The 16652-nt window shown below is 31.7% G+C and overlaps 3 protein-coding genes across 6 annotated transcripts in view; all 3 read left to right on the top strand.

Annotated features, from left to right (window-relative positions):
* Positions 1–16652, top strand: part of LOC127705049 (transcription intermediary factor 1-beta-like) — a 605637-nt gene that overhangs the window by 9648 nt on the left and 579337 nt on the right. The gene's annotated exons all lie outside the window — the stretch shown is intronic.
* The window catches only part of LOC127705477 (probable RING finger protein 207 homolog), a 239496-nt gene that overhangs the window by 773 nt on the left and 222071 nt on the right, over positions 1–16652 (top strand). The gene's annotated exons all lie outside the window — the stretch shown is intronic.
* LOC127705050 (ubiquitin-conjugating enzyme E2 T-like) overlaps positions 1–16652 on the top strand; it is a 240236-nt gene that overhangs the window by 68702 nt on the left and 154882 nt on the right. The gene's annotated exons all lie outside the window — the stretch shown is intronic.

The following is a 16652-nucleotide window of genomic DNA, read 5'->3' as shown; positions in this document are numbered from 1 at the left end:
ATTATTATTATTATTGTTATTGTTGTTGTTGTCGTTGTAATTATTATTATTATTATTATTATTATAATATTATTATCATTATTAGAATTATGCTTTTATTATTATTATTAATATTATTATTTTTATTATTATCATTATTTTTATTATAATTATTTTTGTTATTATTATAATTATTATTATTATTTTTATTATTATTATTATTATTATTATTATTATTATTACTACTACTCGGCTTTGCCATTGTTTGTCGCAGATTATTATTTTTGAAGAAATTGAATATATGTTAAAAGAATATCGGCGGGATCTGCAATTTTCATGCCAACGTTAAATGATAATCTGCAACTATCCACTACAGTTTAAATAAAGTAAATGTGAGCAATAATAGGCAACCGTACATCCTTCAATAACGAGAAAAACCTATACAAATACCTAGATAAATCATCATTATACCATCGTATAACTCTTCAACTGTTTCATTTCTAAGACAGGATTGGCTTTCAAATAGTTGGCTTTGCGCTACCTGATGAAGGTAAATCAAGAAAAGCGCTTCAGATGCATGTTTTTAACGTGTTGTTTTAATTTTGCTATTCCGCGACGTTGTCTGTCTTTCTATATTTATATTCATGTTAATATCGGGGTGTATAACCATTGGTAGTCTTCGAAATTCACATCGATGGTTAATTAGATGGTGACTAATTTAAAGTACGCATGAAATGCTGTTATATTATAAAAGAATCCATGCGTTGTTAATTGTTTGTTTTGGACGTTTTATATACATGTATATTTATATTTAATGTGGATATTTTATTTTGTTATAATTAAAAAATTTAAACTTTTTACATCGGTGTTTATGATTTTGAAAGCTAATGCCCCTTTTATTGAAATGTTCAAAATCAGACAACATTCATGTCAATAATTTCGGAGTTAAACTAATGATTGACGACCCTGATATTTAAATTTTACATTTATATTTTTCTATACATAAGCATGAAGACCTAACCAATTGTTGTTGTATCTTTTATAAGTATTCTGACACAATATGTAGGTAATATGATCAAAGACAAACTTAAGATGATAAATATACTGAAGAAACACATTTTAAATCAGATAACAATCATTTCAATAGCTTTGCAGTATACCTTAATATAGATAATTTTGATACTAAAGTGTATATTTAAATAAATTTCAATAATGCATTAATCTTACCACCATATCGTATTATTCTGCCCGTAAACATTAATACACCAATGCATTTGTTTTGTTTCGGGTTATATGTAAGGTAATTTGCTAAATTATCGGTTATATCGTGATTTGAATAAACAAAAATGATAAAACGTTTTGGCGACTAAATTTGTTTAACAAGCTACAGGTTGTTCGTTGTACATGGGAAAAACAACTTGAGAAAATAGAATGAATGATAACGAAATGATTTTGAGAAAACTTTTATACCAATGCATATTTTGCACTATATAACAATTAGCCCCCCCCCCCCCCCCAAAAAAAAAAAAAAACTCTTTTAAAAGGTAAAACGATTGACTGATTATTCCATTTCAATTATCTGAGTTATCTGACCTCAATGGATATAAGAAGATGAGGTATTAGACAAATCTACATCCAAGTCAAAATTTATAAAAGTAAACCATTATAGGTCAAAGTACGGTCTTCAACACGGAGCCTTGGCTCACACCGAACAGCAAGCTATAAAGGGCCCCAAAAATTACTATTGTAAAACCATTCAAACGGGAAAACCAACGGTCTAATCTATATAAAAGACAACTACTCAAGATCAGATTCCTGACTTAGGACAGGTGCAAACATTTGCATCGGGTTTAAACGTTTTAATGGTCAATATTCGTTATTATATCATGACCGATTGCGATCTGATTACTATTTAAATCAACGGACGACAGGCGTTATATCTTTAACTTAAGTATATGTGGACAGTTTTCTAATTTGTTTTTAAACTGATTGTGTAGTCCCGATTAAGACATTTTGACGGAGTGTGAATTAGGATGGCGGATGATGTTAGCTTCTACGAGACGGTTACCCTGTCGACACACCCAACTTTGCTCCTTTTAGAGTTCAATCGATTTCCTCTGTTTTTGTTTGTTGACCTACTTTGTTTATTATTACTAGATTTAGAACACCCGTAAAATACTGTCACCTCAATTCATATTAGAAAAAAATATGTTATAATTGCCAATAAGACAACATTATATCAAAGACCAAATGAAACGAAGGATACATCTTTTAAAGGGACATTAGCTGTCAAATTCGTGTTCACCGATTTGATTCAAATTCTCATATTTCATTTATAACATACTAAAACGTTTATCAAAATCATAAAAAGTCTAGAATAAACAATTTACTATGCACGTACTCGATAATATCAGTATTTCGAGTGTATTTTAGTCTAGACGCCTTCTTATAATTAACCATCGAGGTGACCTCCGAAGACGGTCATATAACCCTATACCAACATAGACAAAGATATAAATAGATATCGAACTCGTGCAATTGAAATTTTTAGGTCTGTTTGATTACATATTATAGGGTTAAAAAAATGTTAATAATCGTTTTGACCTGCATAATAATGAGTTTTTGTAGATCGAATCGGTCAAATGGTTTGCCCTTGTATCACTTTCAATTTTGACATTCTTTTCTTTTCTTCGTGCCTAGTTCATGCGTAGCCCATCTCTAGCTAAGGCGTTCATTTGAAGCGATGTGTCTTTGCTTATTTTGACAAAACTGAACCATAGCTGTTTGATAAAAGTGGATTATTATATCACTATTTCACTTTCAGTAATGATTGAACAAAAAAAAAGTCATATTTCATATTTTTTTTCGATATCTCGTTACTATTGCCCTTTTGAAAGAGCGAACAATAGCGAACTTATTGTAATTGTTATATATCACTTGTTTGTTAATATTCAGACAAGGAAACGAATCGCTAGTCTTGAATTTCATTAAAACAATTACTAAGGCAAACGGTTCTTATTTTATTACACTAATACGCATTTCAATGTCTGCTGATCAGTATGGTCAAAGACATATAAAAAATAATAACTTCCTCCCTTTAAGAAAATAAAACCACTGACAAAAAGCATAGATATCTTGGGATATGAAATAAGAAGAATCCATGCAGGAGATTCATCCATTATTTGCAACTGGTGTCCAAGTTGTATCATAAGTTTCAGTAGAACAATACTCGTATATTCATGCAAGTCTTAATGTACCGAGCTTCTGATCTAGCAAAACAGTTTCAGACTATTGAAATATTATAGTATTTAAAAATCATAGATAAATAACTTATTGTCCGATGTCTGCAATATGTGGTTTGTATTTGTTGTTTTGTAATAAGTCAGTAAGTTTCTTTTTAACTTTTTCATATGTTCTTATTTTGAGGACTTTATGTCTTCCTCATTGTTGGTGAGTTACAGCTGTTTTAATCAAAGTCATATCGACTCTGATAGAAGGTAGTCTTTTTGGCAATCATACTATATTTTCTTATTTTTTTTTGGTTTGTTCTCAACAACCCGTGGTGGTAAAGTATCGCTGGATATCAATTCTCTTTATTTAATTTTTGACCAATGTAAAATCTCGAAAATTGAAAGCAGGCTTTCTTCAAGCAATTCTAGCAATGATAAAATTTCCGTTAAAAGTATATTTGCAAAGTTAATTTGTAAAATTGTTTTTACAAAACGTCAAAGTTTGATTGAATAAGTTAATTCATAATGTAGTTTTAAACTTATTGTACAAAGTGTTGACATATGGATATACTGATTTTGGTAAACCCCCTATCTAGTTAACTGTTCTGGCCAGAGATTCGATATAGACCCTGTCACCGGTTTGGTTGCAGCACTTCATGGATCTTAGAACGCAGCTTTTATGTCTGAAAAACATCGCAAAAACATTGTGTTTGTACATTATCATCAAATGTACCGATTTTGGAGCCTATGGTGTTCTCTTATGATAATACTTGTTCGTAGCATTATTGATATTGAAACAGATCTATTTAAGAATCACAGTTTTGCCTTTTTGATATTATATGATCAAGCCGAAATTCTAGCCATTTTTGGGGGTAATAGTGAACCTTGTTCTTTGAATGTATTATATATCTTTAATTCGTAGTTACCAATGACGTGAATAGCCATGTATTTTCTGAATATTATAACATTAGTCATATATGAAATACAAATTCTTTATGCTAACGAATTCTTAACAACGGACAAATGTTCCGGCATGCAATATAACACACCCCGGAAAACCAATAAATAAATATACAGATTTATAAATGTTTATAGATAAGAGTATTTTACAACTATAAATGAAATGTATTGATTCTTTACCACTGCATACATATTCTATGGTCGATAAGGACATTGACAGTTCTAAAGCAGGTAAAATATTCTGAATTTTCAATTTTTCTTAATTTTCAATCGAATAAGTGCACGTAACATACTTTATTTGTACATAAATTTTCATTTTTTGTACATAAATTATGCCGTTAATTTTCTCGTTTGAATTGTTTTACAATATCATTTCGGGGCCTTTTATAGCTTACTATGCGGTATGGGCTTTGCTCATTGTTGAAGGGCGTACGGTGACCTATAGTTGTTAATTTCTGTGTGATTTGGTCTCGCGTGGAGAGTTGTCATATTGACAATTATACCTCATCACTTTTTTTATATTTAGTTTCGACTCGGAATCTACTTTACATCTTCTTTCTAGTATAAATATTGCAACGTTGGTCAGTTTAATTAGAAGTTGCTCAACTTTTCATCAACATGATAGAGGCAAAAGGAGATAGATATATTTTAGCGTGGATTATGTAGTTGCATTCGCATTTAAGTATTTTTATTTAAGCTAAAAGGGTAACTAGTTCAACGAGCCTGTCAATTGTGGCAGACAACGGTGCACATGTTTTTTTCTGAGCTAATTTTGCTTAAACGAATAATAAACCAATATTGTTTAGTGAACATGATGCCATACGAATTCATTATCATTTATATTTAATTCGTGTTCTTTGGCTTGGTTTTGATGTTATTTAAGGTTCGTTCCCATTTAATATTTAATAATTTTGGACTCTTATATTTGTTATATAGCTGTCTCATTGGCCTATACACTTCACCTCCTTTAATTCATACTCATTTGTTGCATTTATGAAGACGTACTTAATATAAACCATTGATTTTCAATGAGTTTTTGTGTTTAATTTCAATACAAATTTGAGGCTCTACTCGCTTCTGTTTAAGAATAAAACAATCGAAAACTGACTATAACGCAGCCTATTATAGATAACAAGCTTAGTTCATAGGAAATGTGTCACTTATGGCAAACTCAAATAAATTTGAAATACTTGATGAAGGAAGTCAAAAGCAATCACTCTTATAGGAGATATCTTGATGTGTGACATTTTTTAGTTAACATTTATATAAAAAGGTAAACGTTAATATAAGGCTAGCAATGATACCTTTCTAACTGTGTGTATCATTCAGTTGATTTGTCTGCGAGTTTAAGATTATTCCTTTTAATGTTTACCTCCGATTAATCGGTTTGATATCCCGACAAAGATGTTATATCTCAAGAGTTCTTATCTTTCAGTTACTACTGCAATGATTTTATCCGTAATAAAGTATTTGTTCCCTACCAGGTACGAATTCTTTACAAAAATGTAAAATGAAGTTTGAAAATGGCATTGTTTTAAAAAAAATATATATATATATTTCGGTGGAACAAATGATTATAGTTATACAGTCTTATGAACCAACTGTTTAGTGGCAACGGGGTCAAAGTCTTAACAAGTTCAAAACAAAAAAAGACCGGAATTTCGTTAAAACAAAGTTCTGAAATCCTTTACTAAATTTTGTCATAGATACAAATATTTGGCTTGAGGTTTGCCCATATCAGAAGAAATCTGTAGCTCGTAAATCAAGATCACGGTAAAGATAGATTGGCCTTTGAATAAACTTATTCTTAAAGGTTATTAATTTAAAAATGAAGTAAGATCTTTTAACATTTTCTTTAACGGTACTAGCATTAATTCTTTTTGAATGAATTAAAACATAACTAAATATCTATAATAATTAGTTTGTAATTTCAGCTGATTTCTTTTACCAGTATATGAAATATGCACATGATTGAAACGAAAGTGTTAGTGTTGTGTAGTTTCTTTGACTATCATATCCTGGATATATGCTATACGCTTTACAAGCCGTTAATAAAACAGCACACCAATCATAATAAACAATGGGATACGTTTTTTGGTAAACGTAGTTAGGTATATCTTATATAGTATGGTGTTAGCCTTTATTGGTTTGTGCTTAAAGTCTATTCTTTAATAAACCATTAAAAGAAAATGAATAGCCAACATTTTCCTTTATTCTTACGGTCATCATCTGATTTTTATTTCTTATGTCCGTTTTATCTTTTCATACTGATGGGATCAGTGTGACAGGGTCGGTTTTCTATTTTGCTGAATCATTGTTTTCCTTTACCATGTGATCATTGATATTGACACTCTAAGTATTTTTTCTTTAAATCCTACGCAATACATTTAAGGATAAGTATGCACGTGAATGGTATCTCATTTGATTCACTACTTTACAACATTCCTATTAATGGTGTTTGGGTTTTTGTACAATGTTTAAATATCATAAATCATCAACTTCAAATACTTAAGAGTCAATATTGCGTAATGATTGTATTAAATTAATCGTTTGATCGTTTACATCAGCATATAAGGGTCAATAGATTAAAAGGCAAATCGAATGCATTCAAATAAAGAAAGCTTGCAGTGTATGAGTGCAAGTATTTCCTATGTCATTATGTATAGTTTGATATACAAATAACTCGATTTAGTGTGAATGCTAATAGACACCTATCCACGAGATTCAAGATAACGTGGATGTACGGCCTTCAACATGTTTTTTTTCTTAACATGAATCATATATTTTATTGTACACTATTGCTGATAACAAATTGCTGAATGTACAGCATTGTACTACGATTACCTGATATATCAGTTATAAGGTATACAGAAGAATATCTAATTGAAGTAAATAGATTTATAGCAATATTATTAATTTTATGTTGCCGGGGTAGATGATTCCTCTCCGATAATGGATTTTTATATGGTTTTTCATAAAATAAATAAGTAAATCTATCTAGGGAGTTTAAAATCATCCGTTATGATTTAATATTCAGAATAATTTGAATATCTACGGAGTACATTTATAGACAGGTATGTTAACCACAATCTTTTTGTAGCAGAAGATTAAGTTTGCACTACAATTGATTTTCCAAATATTAATTAACATATCACTTTCTGAAATCTTTATGTAAATGACACATTCCGTCTAAAAAAGGGTCGCTTACATAACCTGACAGTTAAATGTCAGTACGATCTTTTTGATAAAATTGTAAGGCCAGTATTGCTATACGGCTGTGGAATTTGGGGATTTAATAATATTAGTGCAATTGAAATAGTACATTTGAAGTTTTTTAAACTTTTGTTAACTTTGAAAAAATCAACCCCAAGCTTTATCGTTTATGGAAAGCTAGGCGCTTGATCTATGTCCGTATGGTAACCTTTTGGTCTAACATTGTAAATAGTTCCGATAGGAAATTGACAAGTATTCTGTATAGATATATTCATAAACTCATGGAAGATAGTGGATATACATTTGAATGGTTGATTTGTATAAAAAATATCTTGAATAAATATGGATTTTCAAATATTTGGTTACGTCAGAGTAACTACAGTTTTAATCCAAAATGGTTAAAGTTGAGCATTAAACAGAGAATATTTGACCAATTTCAGCAGACTTGCAAATCAGGAATGGAAAACTCTCCAAAAGCATTATGTTATAAACTATTTAAAGAAAACTTTGAATTTTGGGAATATTTAGACTTATAACCTTATAAAGATAACATAACGTTATGTAGGTTTAGAACTGGAAATCACCGGATACCTATAGAAAGCGGTAGATGGCTTGGAATTGTTAGACATGAAAGGTATTGTGTAATGTTTTGAAATTCGGCACATTACATATTTCAAAAAATATTCAAGTATTGTAAGTTGGAAGTATGTTCTCCAGGTTGATTATCAATCTCTCATCCTTTTTGTTCGTTTTGTACAAACTTGTCATGCGCAGAATCTGTGTGCTAGTATATGTAAAATGTCTTTCTTTGTTCCATTAACTTGGATTGATAAGAAATAAAGAATCTGAATCTGAGTCTTTCCGAAGCAAGTAGTAAATCAAAATTTAATTAAGCTTTCAATACTCAGTACACGTCTAAGAGATGTATTGTATAAAGCATTCATAAACATTTAAGGAAAACATGCCATTTTTAATACCAAATTATAATATCGACAAGACGTAGAATCGTTAGTGTCAATAACGACATTTGGTGGCCTTCTGCTGTTGTCTGTTCTGTGGTCGGGTTGTTGTCTCTTTGACACATTCCCCATTTCCATTCTCAATTTTATTTACAGCAATATATATTTAGTTATGTTTTAAATTATTGATAACAAATTCCATGATAGTACACGTACTTAAAAAAATATTATTTACAGCGTTTAACTGATAACCTTTTGGAATAAAATAAACACAATTAGATGTTGTATGATTGGAAAATGGTATAGCTTCCCCCTTCTCAAATGATGTGATTGTAACCCTATAGAAGATCAGAATATTTGGTAATTGGACTATGTAAAAGGTGTAAAATGAAGAAAAAAAACCAAAAAGATGCACCAAATAGCACGAAGACAGCACACAATTGTTTAATTGTTTGAAATTGTTAAAAACAGTTTTGCATGGCAAAAAAGAAAGAATCATCGTGAATGAAGTACGTCAAATAAAAGAATATGTATCAGTTTGATTTTTGGTGTTTTAACGCCACTTTTAAGCACCGCTTTTGGGCTATTTCGTGGCGGCCAGTTTTTATTGTTGGAGGAAGCCGGAGTGTCCGGAGAAAACCATCGACTTTCGATAGGAAAACTGACAATCCTAGTCAATTAAGATTGGTGTCGAGTGCACCCGCACGAGCGGGGTTCGAACTCATAACCTCAGTGTTGACTGGCTAGTGATTACAGTAGTAACTACTTAGACCACTCGGCCACCAGGGCCCCTATATTCGTTGACAATTTAATTCAAATAAAGACGAACATTCTTCAGACCACAATTTCTGATTTTTATTGACATTTGGACAGTATTATCAATAATTTTTTATTGAGATTAAAATATAAAGGATCAAATTTGAAGGCAATCTCGCCTATTGGCTGACGTGTTCCAGCTATGCGACATGTTGGAAAATACCAAGATGATTAAAAAAAAATTAGTTCACCTGCCCAAATTTTCCATGCTCGTAGGAAAACATGATTTCTTTATCAGTTGTACTTGGAATTCTCTTAGTTCGGTAAGTTGTGTCTAATTCTTCTTTATTAGCTTTTGTACTTCGTACAGTTTTGATCTGTACCACTCGTTTGTCAGTTCTATATATTGTACTAAACCAACTACACCACTTTCTCCGATAAGGGGATGGTTGAGAGCTCGCAAACATGTTTGACCCCGCCATTGTACTCTATGTGCCCGTCCCAATATAGGAGCTATTAATTTGGTTGTTATCGACGAATGGTGTCTGTCATATTTGTTTTTAGATTATTGTTATTACGTAAATCATGCTGATGGTTTTGTGATTTGAATATTCTCTTACATGTTATCATGTCTAAGTCTTTTATAGCTGATTATACAATATGGGTTTTGCTCGTTCTTGAAAGCCGTCGGTGACCTATCGTTACATGCATCCACGTCATTTGGTTTCTGGTTGATATTTGTCTCCTTGGCAATCGGACCACATCTTCTAATTCTTATAATACTTTTGGTTCTTGTGTATGATGGTTTTGAAGCGGTCGAAGTGGAAATTTAAAATTATATGGAATATTTGTGGCTTTTGTGTTATACATGTTATATTCCATTTAAAATTGTATTTCTAAGGAAAGAGAATATGGTAGGAATAGTTTTGAATAGAGTAAAGTTTGTTTGTTACTAGTATATTTGAACATTAATCATTTTACAAGTAAAGTATTTACAGAAACGCAAAAATTGCATGAAAATGAAGAGTAAACAGAACTTTCCGCTTTTAAATTAACATGAATCTTGAACAATAAAAAAGAAATGTAAAAAGTTACTTTTGGATGATCAGGTATTAGCTCATTATTAAAATCTTATTTTTCGTCTGTGTTTGGGGGGGGGGGTATTTTGTTTTGTAATCTTTTGTAATTTTTTGTGTTGTTAAAGGTCAAGGAATACCACTTTCAAAAATAAAGATGCTGTAGTCATTTTTTTATGTTTATCTTTAAAACGAAGATGGCTGTATAATGGTTTGTGTTTTGTATTTAATAAATTTGAACAGCTGGAGATTTTTTTGTAACTTATTTTCTTAATTTTTTTTTTCTAAAATGATACAGTATCATTTATTCTTTATGACTTGTTTGGTAATTGTCACAAAATTTGCCTGGAAATTTCAATATAAAAGTAAATTATTTGGCTTGTTAAACATTGTAAATAAGCAAATTGAAAGTACTCCAGGTCACATGGGTGTTCAATAGCAGCTAAAGTGGCTGTAGTTTTGTTACTTCGATAAATGATATTGACAGGCATTTATTGTCATAAATTCCATTCTTACCGATGAACTTTGTTTTTCGAATAATACGTACGTTGAAAGCACTTTTATTCGTGGGTATCAATTTTCGTGGTTTTAGTAAAAGTTACATGTTGGTGGGTTCTTTATTTCGTGGATTTTAGTTTTCTGTTAAAAAAAGTCGAGTGAAGGATTCGAAGTCTTCAGAAATGTCTTGTTTTAAATATTATTCATTAATTGTTTTATAAAGATTTGTGGACATTGCAATATGAGTTGTTCATTTTCACTTACTTGTTCGTCTTCATAACTGACAACATTCAACAAATTTGTAACAACATAATTGATTTTGGAAATAAGCTAAGTCATCTATGCTTACAAATTGTCCCCATTTGAATTGTTGCACACGTGTAGTCAGAAGTGATGATACTCATTAACCTGAGATCGAATGATCAACAGATTAAAGATCACCAAAGGTGTTAATTGGGTCAAAAACATGTCATTTGAAGAAAACGGTTACATAAACAAATACCATAAAAATATAATGAATTGTAAAATTAATTCTTATGAAAAGCAAGCCCAATATGAAAAATTATTTGTTTCCGTAAGAGAATTACAATGTGATTAAAATAAACACTTCACCAAAGCTCATCATCACCGGAGAATAAAAAGGTTAAAAGCCATACAGTAAAGTTTCTTTAAGATTAAATGGGTAAAATCCTGACTCGTATATACAGTTTACAGTGCGATTGCCGATATTCGATGTGTTCTCTAGATTAAATGCCCGTAACCATGTAGTCAAACCTGTATTGGGATCTTTCAACGTCTTGATTTGGATAACAGTTGTTATCTTTCGATGGACTCTTAAATTCGTAGATAAAGCCATCTACGAAAACCACGAACATAAGTACCCCACGAATAAAAGTACTTTCACAGTATTATAAAAATATATAATTTGGCATTTCTGTGACATTACAAGTATTTTAGCATTTAACATGTGTGAATAGTGTTTTCATTTCAATTTTTACAGAATTGTAGACAATGACTACAGATACTACAGTATGTGGTGTATGGTCGCCATTTAAATACATTGCCCACGAACTGGTGTGTAGAGTGTGAGGAAGCATTGTGCTCTGACTGTAAAGAGCACCATATTGCATCAAAGGCAACAAGTATTCACAAGATCATTCAAATATCAGAATACCAATCGTTACCTTCTTTCGTAACCGACATTAATCAATTATGCGTTTATCACAATCAGAAGTACCAACTCTACTGTGTCAAGCATGAATGCGCAATATGCAACAAGTGTACAAAGGAGCATGGGAAATGTGGTGAATTAATTTCTCTGGAAGAATTGGTAACAGATATTAAGACATCAGAGAAATTTTCAGACCTAGAGGACAGTCTTACTGATATCTTGGAAAATTTCCAAAAACACCGAAAAGATAGAGAATTTAATATAACAAGTATCAAAGACCAAAGGAAGACAATAACAGAAGAACTAAGACACTTAACAAGTCGGGTGGTCCAGTATTTTGAAAAACTGGAAGTTGAATTCATTAAAGAACTAGATAAAAATGAACGGAATTGTTGTAAAAGTATTTCTTCAGTTATCTCTTGGCTTTATGATAAAGAACAGGAGATTCACCAAATGATTTCTGAAACCCAGAACATCAAAAGATATGCATCAGATCTGCAGACATTTCTTTGTATGAAAGAAATTCAGACGAAGACCAGCGAAAACGAGGCAAGTCTTCGGACTATGTTGGGAAATAAGAGTCTTGAAAAAATTATTATAGAAAGTACATTCGATTCGCAGGTACATGATATCCTGACTCTTAAGAACTTTGGTTCAATAACACTTAAGAACATTCCGTCTTCTAACATTGACATATATAGAAGGAAAGATAGACAAGCTCAAATAATGGTTCCCAAACCAGAAACATCAGTAAACAGCATCAAATATGAATTTAAACAAAAAATAAAAAACATCTTGTAGGAACCCTTATGGTTGTTCCGTCACTTCAAGAGGTGAATTTCTTTTCTCAAATTACGACAAAAATAATGAAAATGTATTAGTTATGAATACTGCTAGTGAAGTGGAATATGCAATCCCGCTTTTAAAGCCGTATAGTTCATTTGATGTTGTTTGTTTAGGCAACACTACATGTGCTGTATCGACTGGATACTCAGATGAATATCGTGGTATCAGTATTGTTAATCTCAATTCCAGGAAAGTAACAAAATTTATTAACTTACCTGATGATACCTTTGGCATAACATATGACGGTTCGTCATTGATATGCTGTATAGAAGAAAAAGATTTACATGTGATAGCATGTACAAACTACAGCATAACCACTATCCCGAACACTGCCTCAACCAAGTATTCCTACGTCTCAACTCATGCTGGTAACATTTTCTTTACGAATCCGACGAAAAACATTGTAACCTGCTGTTTGTATAGTGGAGCACTGGTGTGGGAGATGAAAGATGAAAATATTCTACAAAATCCAAGGGGAATAACCGTAGACGACAACGGGAAAGTTTTTGTTGTAGGACGAAATTCATGTAATGTGGTGGTCATATCTCCTGATGGAAAACAATGCAAAGAAATATTGACGCACAAAGATGGTCTTGATAGGCCGACAGCAATTTGCTTTGACACAGTGAGGAATCAGCTGATAGTGACAAATAAAGAGCATTTCGCTAATGTTTATAATATTTCTTAATTACATTACACAGTAATTATCAACTTTTATCTACTTAGGTTGTATATTTATTTTATATGTACATAGTCAAGATCATTTTTGTTTTTTGAAAAAAAAGGAAAATCAACAAAAACAAGCACATTTGTTTGGCAAACTCTGTCCTTTGAAAAGATTTTATTGTATCTTATTCATCTGTACTTTTAGCTGTAAATAATTATACAACTTTCAAATATATCATTTCCATGATTTCATCATCATTACCTTTCTGGGCAACCCCATGCTTCATAAGTTTATGTTTTGTTATTTTCAATGACTTCTCTGATGTTAAATTTAAGTCACAATATTTTGTTTTAAAATCATATATTATTATTTTTTATGACTTTGTGATTAAAGGAATAGACGGATTGGTGTTTTCCTGAAGTGGCAAATATAACATGCTTGATGAACAAAATTATAAAAGGGAATTTTGCTTATACGTCAATGTATCAATTATCCGACATCAAAATAGAGATATGCACAAAAAGAGAAGGAAAGGTGATCTAATGGATGTTTTAGAAAAAAATCTTATAAGAAAAAAAAAAGAGATTTTTTACATTTATTACGGTTCTAAAGGTACAGTATTGTTTTCGTGCGCACAAAACGTGAATCTTGAATTACCTTCTTCACTTCAGCTCCATACAAAAGGTGTTGAAAGATAAACATATACAACGTTCGGGAACAAAAAACAAAAGGATAACAGTCATTTGGTACACCAAAAAAGATCAAAATGATCGAAATGTTGGATTGCCTTATAGTAAGAGGGCACAACTACAAACAATGAGGCAATATAAGGTCATTACTGACATAAAAACATTACCGTTTTTAGAAGATATCGTTTATTAAAATGGATAAACTGCATACATACATCTATCTGAATTTAAAATGATTAATGGGTTATTTAGCCATGAAACATACTCTCATAATCAATCACTTCATTATTGAAATATAAAAATGACCCATCTCAAACATACGGAAGTGAACGTTCGACATATGTTTTCCCATATGCAAATTCTAGTTGAAAGCGTAAGTACCATTAGGCTCAGCGAAAAAAGGTCAAAAATAAATACAAAATGAGGTTTGGTGTATATTTGATGAGACAGCTCGCAACGACACTAAAGACACACAGATGTCAACATTCGTTATAAAACAACAAACAATTGTTTGCACAAGCGTCTCGAAATCTTGTGAATAATGTAACAGTGACAGTATAATTATTATTCAATCCTTGACAGATTTTTTTGGTACGATTAAAGGCAGGAACTGGCACCATGGTGACTTACGACAGTCACATTAAACTAAAGAGGGGTTAAACTACTCCGCCTCTTTTAAACTTGAATAGTTGAATAACGAATGCAACAAAGAAGTCATCCTAATCCGTAAGGTTTCAACCTTTTGCTTCTAATGATACTTCATTTAGAAACGTCATGAACAGTGCAGGAAAAGAATAATAAAAAAAACCCAATAAAATTAAGGTTCCGTTGTTTCGGGTTTTGTCATTCCACTTATATAGACTGAAAGTCAAAGAAAAACTACAAGAATATGTCAAAAAGGTAAAATGACGAGAAGACTAAGCAGCACTTATCAGATCAACACCTTTTGTTGATCACAGTTACTCAAGAAGGGTTGGAAGATCTTGCTCCATATGTGCTTCCGTTTTGGTTTTCGTGCTAGGTAAAATTCGGGGATATCAAAATCGAGACAAAGAGAGACTAAGTTTTGTCTTTTGGCTTCGACCATTGGACTATATCCTTGGTCAAATGTGATACAGATATTCCATAACTGTCAATCTATCAAGTCATTATGGCGTCCTTAAAAATGTCTAAGGAATGGCTCCTGCTTTACCAATTGAAACTCTTGGTTCAAAAGCCTCTTTGAAACAGTTTGTTTGTATCCAGCAATTTTGATGAACACTCCCTTCTTTTCTATTCGGATCTTGTTCTATTCCCACGGTTAATATAAAAAAAAAGAAGCTGTGTTATGATTGCCAATGAGACACCTTTTCACAAGAGACCAAATGACACAGAGATTTACAGCTATAGGTCACCTTACGGCCTTCAACAATGAGCGAAGCCTATACGGCATAGCCAGCTATAAAAGGCCCAAAAAATAAAACTGCAAAACTATTCAAACGAGAAAACTAACGGCCTATTTATGTACAGACAGACACATACATGTGGTGGAGATAAAACATATGAGCGGAATCCCAATCCTCCCCTAACCTGGAGATTAAGAGGACTTAGTTTTGTGCTTTGGCTTCGACTATTGGATCATATCCTTAGTCAACTGTGGTAATACTATATCATTTAATACGTTTAACACAAATATATGATATGTCTGTATATATCTGACTAATTGTAAGTGGTTGGTTAAAAACAAAAAAGATGTTATCAAAGAACCAAGGTTTATAATTTGGTACGCCAGACGCGCGTTTCGTCTTCATGAGACACATCATTGATTCGAATCAAAACAGTCGAAAGGTCAGTTTGAATACCAAGCTGAGAGAATTAAACTAGCAATTCATAAGAGTTATGCCAAATATGTTCAAATCAGTGTTGTCTTATATTAACTGACATTATCACAAAGTTTTATAGGTTGACGCCTTCAAGCTAGCAGCCACCGCATATAACAGTACACCTAGATCTCGCATCTGCACCTTCGTGATCGATATATCAAGTATGGATAAATGCAGCAGTATCAACATATTTGACATCCATACTTGGATACTGGATACTGATATTATCAAAATGCAAGTGTTTCATTACAATCCTATTTTTAATTGGTAATGTATATTTTGATGAGTAGAAAGTCATAATTTTGAAATAAAACAATTTCGCTCCCTTTCTTGTCAACGTTTTCTTTTATTCAAATGATACAAAAGGAGAATTGCACTAAGCTATTACTAGTACCTCCGATTCCACTCTAGTGGTGACGTGCTTTCACAGAACATTACAACTACAAACAAAAAGGCAATACATTCTATAACATACATGTAAATAGTACTGTATATTAGGGTGACATCGGTAATTGAATTGGATAATCTGCATATATATACCTGCCTGTAATTAAAATAATTATTGGATTAGCCAGCCATGAGACATAATCTCATATTCAAAGATCCTATTACTTAAACATAGGGATAACACGTCTCAAACATACGACAGTAAGCGTTATTGTCGTAATGCAAGTGCAGAAAAGTGGTACATCTACAGATATTACTACCATTGTTCGATACATTTTTGGGTGGATTGTTTGTGACCA

Source organism: Mytilus californianus, unplaced genomic scaffold, assembly GCF_021869535.1.
Source record: "Mytilus californianus isolate M0D057914Y unplaced genomic scaffold, xbMytCali1.0.p SCAF_6, whole genome shotgun sequence".
Lineage (NCBI taxonomy): Eukaryota > Metazoa > Mollusca > Bivalvia > Mytilida > Mytilidae > Mytilus > Mytilus californianus.
The sequence above is the reverse complement of the archived record's forward strand: the minus strand, read 5'-3'. Positions and strand labels throughout refer to the sequence as shown.